This window comes from Mauremys mutica, chromosome 13 (assembly GCF_020497125.1).
Source record: "Mauremys mutica isolate MM-2020 ecotype Southern chromosome 13, ASM2049712v1, whole genome shotgun sequence".
In the NCBI taxonomy this organism is placed as follows: Eukaryota; Metazoa; Chordata; order Testudines; family Geoemydidae; genus Mauremys; species Mauremys mutica.
Genome location: NC_059084.1, coordinates 29,963,940 through 29,975,333, shown reverse-complemented (window position 1 = coordinate 29,975,333; position 11,394 = coordinate 29,963,940).

The window sequence follows — 11,394 nt, the reverse complement described above, 5'->3', positions numbered from 1 at the left end:
ATTCCTCCAGGTGCTCACTGTTTGCTCTGGCCACTGTTGTTTGTTGTTCTACCGTTCACTCCATTGCTCTGTTGCCAACGGCCCTGCGCCGTCACCTTCTTCTGCCACTGTGACCTCTGCGAGTTGGTCTTTTGAGGTTCCACTCAGCTCTCAGTGATTTCAGCTGAGCTCTCAGTGGGGAAACTTCGCTGCTAGTGCAGACTGGGTCATCTCTTCCACAGAAACACTGTCCCACAACAAGTCTAAGCACTTAGACCTGATTATCAGTGATTTCAGCTGTAGTGGTCACTTAACAAAACAAAAGACTATCTATGGAGCCTAATCAGCTCTGTCTTTAAACACTGGAGAGGGGCAGGTCAAATAGTACTTGTGACTCAGGCAGACCATCAGGCAAAACACCTGTTCTCACCCTCTCTTAATGCCCTCAATCAGCACAGGCCCTTTATTCATACAGTAAGAATAACAACATTTCATTACCCCCTCTCTTCTCCCTCCCCCTCCCCACCCCCCCCATTCAAGTGACTTGTAACCTAACCCCAGTCAAAATCTATCACTTGGGCAACACAGCTCTGTTTGCTGGATACCTAGGTAGATTAGGTGTGAATGTAAATACACTCTCATCCTGAAGCCTTTCCCCCCAGCTCATCACTAGCTGTCAGGGAGAGCTCATTTAGACTTTTTGCTTACAAATCATAATTTGAAATAATTAGGCTGGCCAACATCACTGAAATGAATGCACTGACATTGTCCTAAAAAACAGTTGTATAAGGAAGCTAGTCTAAGTTCATACTTTTCAAATCTATTATACTTTTTCAGATACATGTATTTTATCATACACTGTATATTTTTAAGTGTGTAGTAATGTTTCAATTTCAATTCAAATTTCCAAACAATCATTAAACTGGCAACATTACATGTAACTAGTTCACAAAACTGGGGGGTGGGAAGGGGTGTTGGGGAAATTCAGCAGGGAGGTGTGGGGAAATCCCTAGCTTGGAGGGAAACTGCAGGGGGTGCTAGTAGGTCTACTAGGGGTGCCCTGGGATGGCACCTGTCTTCAGTCACACTAGCGACTATTGGTATAACAACAACAGGAAACAATATTGCTGGTCTAATCCTACTCTATGCCTTGGGGAAATGACCAGAATAGCTATTCTATTTTGGTCAAGTGTCCATCTGGGTAGCTATGCTGTAATAGCTAGTGTACTCTAAATTTCTCCCTACCTAGTTAATCCAGAATAATTTTCCTATGTAGACAAATCCTTAGCCAGCTCTGGAGGGAGGGTGGGAGGGAAACCATACTCCACAACTGCTAGTTTTGATTACTGAGTTTTGTTGTCAATGCATAAGAAGATATTCTCTTTCTTGATCTGTAAAAACTGCAGTAGAAAGTAGCATAAATAAGCTGATAAAGGAGAAAATACATTCTTTGCAAATCAGAGTGACTCCAAGCTTGTCTTGAGGTTTGTAGAAAATAATGTATCAAGTGTCTACTATCTGCTTCATGCCCTCTGTGAGTTGGACTGTCTGCACCATGGCACAACTGGAAACCAAAGATGAGATAATGGAAACTTTAGACAAAAGAATCAAGGTATTTGTGCATGTCCCATTCCCAGAACTGGCAGAAGTCTCTGCCAAGTGAGCTGAAGTGATTCTGCTTTCAGGAATTTTTTTGTTTTTTTTGTTGTCGTTGCTAAAAGCAGAGAAAGAACCAAAGGAAATCTCAGAAATTACTGGGATGGATATAAACAGACCCTCTGCAGCATTATAAAAAGGGGCAATGAACATTTAACATTAATTGTATATTTCTCAATTGGCCTGAGAAATGAAAGGACAACGTCTTTTAAAGAAGACACTTCAGTGGAGTAACACATCAGACAACTTAAGCCTTACTGCAGAGAGCTGAAGCAAAGATGATGGACCTTATCATTTACTTGAATTTTTCCACTGCCTATTGAGAGGCAAAAAGTGGAATTTGTGAAGACAATAATTCCAATTCCACGGTTATATCAGTCTTGGCCTGCAGAGTGCTAGCCTTCAGTTGACAGTAAAGTACAAGTCACCTGATCTAGCATACAGCTGTTTAAAATCCCATCATATGCAAACCTTAGCATGGGGAATACAAAACCAAACATTATCTGGTGACATGGAATAAGTCTCTATGAGATCCTTATCTCTTATACTTCTATCTTTCTCTAAGGTAAATGACAGGGCAATGGCCCCTGTATGTTTCCTACCTCACCAAAACCTAATCTGCTTCTGGCCTAATGTTAAGGCCCAGGATGCTGCAAGGTTCTTGGCACATCCGCCAGTAACCTTGCCCTATTGGGCTGATGTCAGGGCACAGGCCTCTGTGAGGTCCCTGCCTCACCAGCACTGTCTTGCAGAGCTGATATGAGTTCACACAATTATGTGAGGTCACTTTCTTACCTGCCTCTACCCTGCTACAGGGCTCAGAGCAAGACCTAGGCATCTGTGAGATCCCTACTTGACCCATTTCTCCTTCTGTTGGTATGTTCTTAGGTCATAGGACTTTTTAGGGCCTGGTTGTTGTGATGGGTTGCACCCCTCTCCCCCCAGGGTGCCACCTGATGTACTGGGGGAACCACTGGTCCCCCCACTAGTCTGGGTTCCCTTACATTGCCCTGCTGAGCCAGGCCCTCAAGCCTCCCCTAGCACGCATGCAGGTAGGGCTACACCCAGCTGCAGAAAGACACAGACACGGAGATCAGCTCTGCATGGGAAGACTCAGCTTGGGAGTTGCCCAGCACTTAAGTGCACACCCCTTCTGGAGTGTAAACCCAAAATTGAATTATTTTGCGCTGCACAGAAAACTGTACAGCATAAGCTCAAGAAATTCACTCCCTTCCTCAATGTGCAGGAAGATATGCACAGCTTTTTGCCCCCAGTTATGAATTGCACAAATTGGTTTATAGAAAACCAAAAACTCCTTTATTAACTTCAAAGGATAGATTATAAGGGATAGCAAACAGATCAAAGTAGATTACTGAGCAAATACAGCAAACACGCACATAGACATCAACATAGACAGGCCTGGAGCACCCACGGGGAAAAATTAGCAGATGCTCTGCACCTACCGGCAGCCAAGCTTTCCCCCACCTCCCCGCCCTGAGCACACTGGGTCCCCACTCCTCCCCCTCTCTCCCAGTGCTTCTCACCCTCCTGCTGTCTAACAGCTGTTTGGCAGCACTTAGGACTTTCTGGGAGGGAGAGGGAGGAGCAGGGATGTGGCATGCTCAGGGGAGGAGGCGGAGAAGGGGCAGGGACTTGGGGGAAGGAGGTGAAATGGGGGCAGGATGGGGGTGGGGCTGGGGTAAGAAAAGGCAGGGTGGGGCAGGGACTTTGGGAAAGGGGTGGAATGGGGGAGGGGTGGGGTGAGGGCAGTACAAGGGCAGGAAGAGGTGGTGCAGGAGTGGGGCCAGGGGCGGGGAGGGTCGAGCACCCACTGGGCAGAGGGGAAGTTGGCTCCTATGACTAGACAAACTGTTGGTGACACCAGGCATGGCCCAGTGTTAACAGAAGGGTGGAAAATGACAGTGCCAATAAGGCCTCCCTGTATCAGGCCTTTGGCCGGCTTGCTTGCCCGAACCGCTTCTATGTTTAGACTTTAATTAACCCCACAGGCCAGATGGAAAGAATGGAATGTGTGGCAACTAGTTATCAGTACCAGGAGGCAATTATACAGCCTGCTTGCACCTGGCTGAAGGGAGTGAAACAGAATGACCGGTCAAGAAAAGTTACTAACGAGATGATGTATTTTCTGCCAAGTATGATTTAACCTGTTTAGAGTAATTGCTACTTTATAATGTATTTGCTGTATGGGAACTAAAAGGGAGGGAGGAGGGGGGGGAAGGGGGAGCTGGGCAGTGGGGGGTAATAGAGATGCTTAGCTAAAATCATGTATAAAGAGAGAGAGCTGCTTGTATGGAGTGTGCTTGATTTGAGACGTGTGTCTCCGAGCATCCTGCTTTGAGATCTCAAATAAACTTTTTTTTTTGCTTCTCCACCCTGGTGTGTCTATTGGAGCGAGGCACTCCGGGCAACGAACCACTGTTGCTGTCGCCTCGGGCCTTTGTGCCGGCAACAGTTTTGGCGTCCCTGGGTGGGCTCGAGGCTAAATTTAGCCTTGCCCGGACCCCTCCTGGAGGTCGACAGATTGCGGCGACGACCGACGCCCAGCGCGCACCGGTGACTTCATCGGGGGCCTCGGCGGAGACGTGGTGTGGTCGACCCCGGAGGGCACTACGGTGCAACGCGCTCAGATAGTGGAGAAGCAGCTGCGGGCGACGGTGAGGAACCGGTCTCGTGGATAAGGTAGGAACAGTCCAGTGGTGTGGACTTTTGCCTGAGGCTGGGGACGCCCAGCCGTTGTAATTCCCACTAGATGAGAGAGCGTTCTATAGTGGGTCAAGGGCAAGCCCGTGGTATGGGGCAGGGACAGAGTACAGGCAGGGTACGGTGTACACCCTTAGAATGCATTCTGATGAATTGGAAAGTGTTTGGAAAAGATCCATTGACTAAAAGTAAACTGAAAAGATTCTGTACAGTAGACTGGCCTCAGTACCAGCTAGAGGGCCAGGAGAGGTGGCCACCGGAGGGATCACTTAATTACAACACGATCCTTCAATTAGCTTTGTTTTGTCAGCGAATGAATAAGTGGAATGAACATATGTATGTACAGTTGTTTATGTTGTTAAGAGATAGGTCAGATTTGTTGCAAGAGTGTAATTTGACTCCGACAGGCTCGGTAGTCACTGCTGTTAGTTCCCTGAACCCTCCCCTGGTTGTAATGGCAGAGTCGGTGTCCCCTTCGGCTCCTACACCCCCACCATATAAAGAACAGGTACCCCGTGCTCCGGGGATTGCCCCCTCGGTGGGTGTCTATCCGTTGATTACTGAAACTGCGATAGCCAGCCCGGCAACGGAAGAGCGCGCAGCCGGCACTATACAAGTTTACACCCACGTGCCTTTCAACCCAGTGGACCTGGCAGCCTTTAAGGCACAGGCAGGAGAATTCTCCACGAACCCCAGCAAGTTCATTTTGGTTTTTGAGGGATGTTTTGCCAGCCATAAGCCTGACTGGAATGACTGTAATGTCCTCATGAGAACCCTATTGTCTGAGGTGGAGCGAGCTCAGGTTTTGTCTAAGGCAAGGGAGGAAGCACAGCAAAGACAGGATGCGAATCCAGCTGCCCCTGGTCCCGAGGTAGCGGTCCCCCGGACTGATCCCGGTTGGAATCCTAACAACCGTGCTCACCTCACCCTCCTCAACTCCTACAAGGAGTTGCTTTTGCACGGACTCCATCACTCGGCTGTCCGACATAACAATTGGGCCAAGCCTTACGAGCTCGTCCAGGAGCCAAAGGAGAGTCCGGTCACTTTTCTGCAGCGCATCCGGGATACCATTCGGCAAAATACTAATGCAGACCCTGATAATGCAGCAACTGAGGCAATTATAAAAGGTATCTTTACCAGCCGTGCTGCCCCTGACATTAAAAGGAAATTGCAGAAAAAGGAGGATTTGATGGGCATGTCTGTGGCACAGATTTTGGAAACTGCAAACAGGGCTTACAGCCTTAGAGAGGGAGAGAAGGAAAAGAGGCAAGTGAAGATGATGGTTGCAGCAGTACAGGCTGGTGACAAAAGAAAGTTTCAGGAAGGAGGTGGAAGGGGCCGGGGAATGAGAGGCCGTGGATGTGGGCGCCCTGGCTCACAGGAAAGGCGTTTGGGTCGCAATCAGTGTGCCATATGCCGGAAGGAGGGACACTGGAAAAATGAGTGCCCCGAGAGGGAAGATACCCCTATGATGGCAGCAGAGAATCAAGACTAGGGGTGTCAGGGGAGACGGACTATCCTGCCCCCGGAACCCCGAGTAAAAATGCGGATGGGAAATTCGGAAATAGACTTTTTAGTAGACTCTGGAGCAGCTCGAACTGCTGTAAATCAACCCCTCCAGCTGCCCGTGGCAGATTCCCTCACTGTGGTTGGTGCTACAGGAAAAGGAATCAAATGTCCAGTGTATGCCCCAGCAGAATGTGCTTTGGGAGACAGAACTCTCTCCCACAAGCTGGTTTACCTCCCCGACTGCCCAACGCCTCTACTGGGACGGGATCTGCTTTGTCGCTTAGGTGCCACCCTGCACTTCACCCAAGATGAAATCACCCTCACCCTGCCCCCAGAGAATGCCTGGATAATGACTCTTGCAGTTGAGCCCTCAGCCATGCAAGCCCCAGAGTGGAGCCAGTGGGAGGACCAGGTTTTTCCTTTAGTATGGGCATCAGGAAAGGCAGCACATCATACCCCCATTAAGGTTCAGCTCCTGCCAGGAAAAGGTCCGGTGCGAATCAAGCAGTATCCGATCAAGAGGGAGGCCAGAGAAGGGCTGCAGGAAACTATAAATCAGTTTCTGAAGTACGGGGTACTGCGAGAATGCCAGTCAGCCTGGAACACCCCCATCCTGCCTGTTCGAAAGCCCAATGGCACCTATCGGCTGGTCCAGGACCTGAGGGCAGTTAATGAACGGGTTAAGACTCTGCACCCCCTTGTTCCAAACCCGTATACACTGTTGACATCTATAGGGGGGCAGTACACCCACTTTTCGGTCCTAGACCTGAAAGATGCTTTCTTCACAATTCCGGTCGACACACAATCTCAGGAGATTTTCTCCTTCGAGTGGGAAGACGAGAGAAGGGTTAAAAAACAGCTTTGCTGGACTGTTTTAGCTCAGGGGTTTAAGAACTCCCCCACCCTTTTCGGCCAGGCTCTGGCCAAAGACCTGGAGGAGTGGAATACTCCAGACGGGATCCTCCTCTTGCAGTATGTGGATGACCTGTTAATAGGGGCTGTGGGATTAACCCCTTGCCTCCACGCCACTGTGAGCCTCCTGAACTTTGTTGGGCTCCGAGGATACCGGGTAGCTCGGAGCAAGGCTCAGATTGCCCTCTCAGAAGTACAGTACTTAGGATTTCACATAAGACAGGGGGAGAGACAGCTCTCAAATGAGAGGAAGGAAGCAATCTGTCAAATTCCTGTCCCAAGCAATCGTAAACGGCTCAGGGCTTTTCTGGGCATGGCAGGCTTTTGCAGAATATGGATCCCAGAGTTCGGACTGTGGGCTAAGCCCTTGTATGAATGTGTTAAGGGAATGGATCACGACCCCTTTCACTGGTCCTCAGAAGCTGACAAGGCATTTAAAGTGTTAAAGCGAAAGCTAATGGAAGCCCCGGCACTCGGCCTGCCAGACATCTTTAAGCCGTTTCAACTGTATGTGCATTAAAGGAAGGGAGTGGCTCTAGGGGTGCTTACTCAATTATTAGGCACTTGGAAACGTCCTGTGGCATATTTCTCTAAACAACTGGATCAGGTTGCCAAGGGATGGCCAGCATGCTTGCGAGCTGTCGCGGCAACTGCCCTAGTGCTTGAGGAGGCAGAGAAACTGACTTTGGGGGGGGACTGTGCAGGTGTATACCCCTCATATGGTTCAAGCCCTGCTGGACACTAAGGGTGGTCTCTGGCTCACGCAGGCTCGGGTAGCTCGGTACCAGGCTAAACTCCTAGAAAATCCTGAAGTTACCCTGCAGACCTGCCCCTCCCGCAACCCAGCCATTATGTTGCCAGAAACAGAGGAGCAGGAACATGACTGTTTAGAAATCATAGATGCCCAATACTCCAGCCGTCCAGACTTAAAAGATCAGCCACTCCCCAATGCAGAGTATGAGTGGTACACTGACGGCAATAGCTTTGTTACAGACGGGCAAAGGAGGGCGGGCTATGCTGTTGTAACTCTCCACGAAACTGTGGAAGCGGAGAGTTTGCCTGCCGGAACATCAGCCCAGCTGGCTGAATTGGTAGCTTTAACCCGTGCACTCAAACTGTCAAAAGGAAAAAGAGTTAACATTTTTACTGATTCCAGATATGCCTTTGGAGTGCTACATGCTCATGCAGGTCTCTGGAAGCAAAGAGAAATGCTTACAGCTCAGGGGTCCCCGGTCAAGCATGGGACACAGATTCTCCGGCTTCTGGAAGCGGTGCAGCTCCCCTCAGAGGTAGCAGTGGTGCACTGCAAGGCTCATCAACGAGAAGACCAGGACGTAGCCAAGGGCAACGCCAGGGCCGACAGGGAAGCCAAGCGGGCTGCCACCCTGGAACCATTGGAAGCTGAGGAGGCCCATGTGCATGCCCTCATCCCATCAGTGGGTGAGCTCCCAGCCCCTCAGTACTCTCGTGAAGAAAGGAATCTGGCCGACTCACTTGGGCTCCAGGAAAAGGAGGGATGGCTCCACTCCACAGAAGGAAAAATCCTCCTACCTAAAAGCCTAATACGGCCAGTACTACAGAAACTACATCAGACCACTCACGCTGGAAGGGAGGCTCTCACCCAGCTTATGAATAAGTATTTTCTAACCTCTGGATTAAGACCCCTGGCTTCCCAGGCACAGGCCGAGTGTTTAGTCTGTCAAAAGAACAACCCTCGACCAGGAGTGTCAGTGCCACCAGCCACTCTGGAACCTACCCCAGGGCCAGGATTGGTGTGGCAAGTAGACTTCACTGAATTCCCCCGAACCCAAGGGTTCAGGTACCTCCTCATCATGGTGGATCGATTCAGCGGATGGCCTGAAGCCTTCCCATGCCGAAACAACACTGCCAGAACAGTGGCTCTCAAGTTTGTCAAGGAGATCATTCCTCGCTTTGGACTCCCCCAGTGGATGGAATCTGACAATGGAACACACTTCACATCGCAAGTCATTCAGGGGATTTCGGATGTTCTACAGATCACCTGGAAGCTCCACACTCCATGGCGACCACAGGCCAGTGGAGTAGTGGAACGTACTAATCAGACACTCAAGCGGCATCTCTCAAAGGTCTGCCAAGAGGCTTCTCTTCGGTGGCCTGATGCCTTACCCCTTGTTTTGCTCCGAGTTCGTGCTCTCCCAAAGGGCAGGTTAGGGCTTAGTCCCTTCGAGATTATGTTTGGGAGGGCATGGCCTATGAATGGTACACCGGTTCTGTTAGGGGAGTGGGAGGTAGGCTGCGGTTTCTTATCTCAGTACATGTGCTCTCTGTCTGCTGTTCTCTGTTCTCTCCACAGGTATACCAAAGATTTGCAGCCTCTCCCGCTGGATGCCCCTGTCCACTCCCTGCAGCCTGGTGACTCCGTTCTCGTTCGTACCTGGAAGGACGAGCCTCTCCAAGAGAAGTGGAAGGGACCTCACACCGTCCTGCTGATCACCCACACAGCAGCAAAGGTTGAGGGATACAAGAACTGGATCCACTACTCCCGTCTGAAAGCAGTGCCAGCTCCTGAACGGTGGACCGTCCAACCTGCGGAGAAGACTGCCAACGACGATCTGGGACTTAAGCTGTTATTCAGGCGACAGTAAGGCCTGCTGGGAATGCCCTGTGACCCCTTTGGACAGTTACAGCGCACTCCCCATGAACACTCTGAGCGTTGGCTGTGTTTATTTTCACAGGGCCAGCCTAACCTGTGGGCTTGGTCCCTTTTGTTTTTAATCTGCTTGTTATTAGTAGTAGTAATTTTGTGGGTATTTGGGGAATTGTAATTGTTAGGCCTTAGGATCACTTGCCCAGTATGGATCCAGGCCTAGGGTTTGCCACAATGTTACTCTTTGCTATGGGAACACTCCTCTCGTTGACTCCCGTTTCTCCCCAGGCACATGCGGGATGGAGGGGAATCCCTAACAAGTTAGAGTCAAATACGTATGAGAACCTGAAGATCTGTTTTGCCCAAGAGTTTAATCTCTCTAACTGCTCCTCCGTAAACTTTGTACCCCCCGTGCCCCGAAGGTCCCTATGTATCCTCTCATTGACAGCCCCAGCTCCATAGAACTCAATTACGTTTTGTCCACAGTATATGAGAACACTCAGCCAAAGGTTTGTTGAGTATTCTCAAAGGAGGGAATTGTTGGTGGCACCAGGCATGGCCCAGTGTTAACAGAAGGGTGGAAAATGACAGTGCCAATAAGGCCTCCCTGTATCAGGCCTTTGGCCGGCTTGCTTGCCCAAACCGCTTCTATGTTTAGACTTTAATTAACCCCACAGGCCAGATGGAAAGAATGGAATGTGTGGCAACTAGTTATCAGTACCAGGAGGCAATTATACACCTGCTTGCACCTGGCTGAAGGGAGTGAAACAGAATGACCGGTCAAGAAAAGTTACTAACGAGATGATGTATTTTCTGCCAAGTATGATTTAACCTGTTTAGAGTAATTGCTACTTTATAATGTATTTGCTGTATGGGAACTAAAAGGGAGGGAGGAGGGGGGGGGGAAGGGGGAGCTGGGCAGTGGGGGGTAATAGAGATGCTTAGCTAAAATCATGTATAAAGAGAGAGAGCTGCTTGTATGGAGTGTGCTTGATTTGAGACGTGTGTCTCCGAGCATCCTGCTTTGAGATCTCAAATAAACTTTTTTTTTGCTTCTCCACCCTGGTGTGTCTATTGGAGCGAGGCACTCCGGGCAACGAACCACTGTTGCTGTCACCTCGGGCCTTTGTGCCGGCAACAAAACTAATCTTAATACACTAAAGAAACTGGCTACAAGTAGTAATTTCTCACCCTAAATGTTGTTTTAATCAGATTGCAGTTTCTTGTAGACAAACTGCTCTTGCTTGCAGCTTAGAACCACAGATATTCCTTTCACAGGCCAGACACTTCTAGTCTGGGTACAGTCCTTTCTTCCCCAGATCAGTTTTAGGTGTTTTTAGCAGTCATCTTGAGCGGGGATTCAGTGAAGAACTGACCCTGATTAACTTACTTCCCAGCCTTAAATAGGAATTACATATGGCAGGAATCCTTTGTTTTCCAGTTTGACCCCAACCCCCTACTAGTGGAAAAATACTAGCAGTCCAAGATAGAGTCCAGTACTAGGGGACATGATCACATGACCCTGCAGTATCAAAGCAGCATCCCAGGAAGCTCCTCAGGAAGGTGTGGGAAATTAGCAACTTCAAAGTCCTATTGTTTTCCCTAATGGCCCATTGACTAACCAGACAGACAGACTGCATTTTGTCTGGGGGTGTTCCCTAGGTGCAAACCCATTTGTAATTGTTACATAGTCAATATTCCTAACTTCAGATACAGAAATGATACATACATAGAAATAGGATAATCATAGTCAGTAAATCGTAACTTTTCCAGTGATACCTCACATGGCTCATCTTGCATAAAATACAACTCAATTTTGCCATATTCATATCACTACAATATCTCTATGAAGAATATGGGGCGTAGTGTCACAGGGCTCGAGCAAGATCCAGGCATCGGTGAGGTCCCTGCTTGACCCATCTCTCCCTTTTTGTTGGTATGTTCTTAGGCCGTAGGCCTTTTTAGGACCCAGTTGTATTAACTGGAGAGAA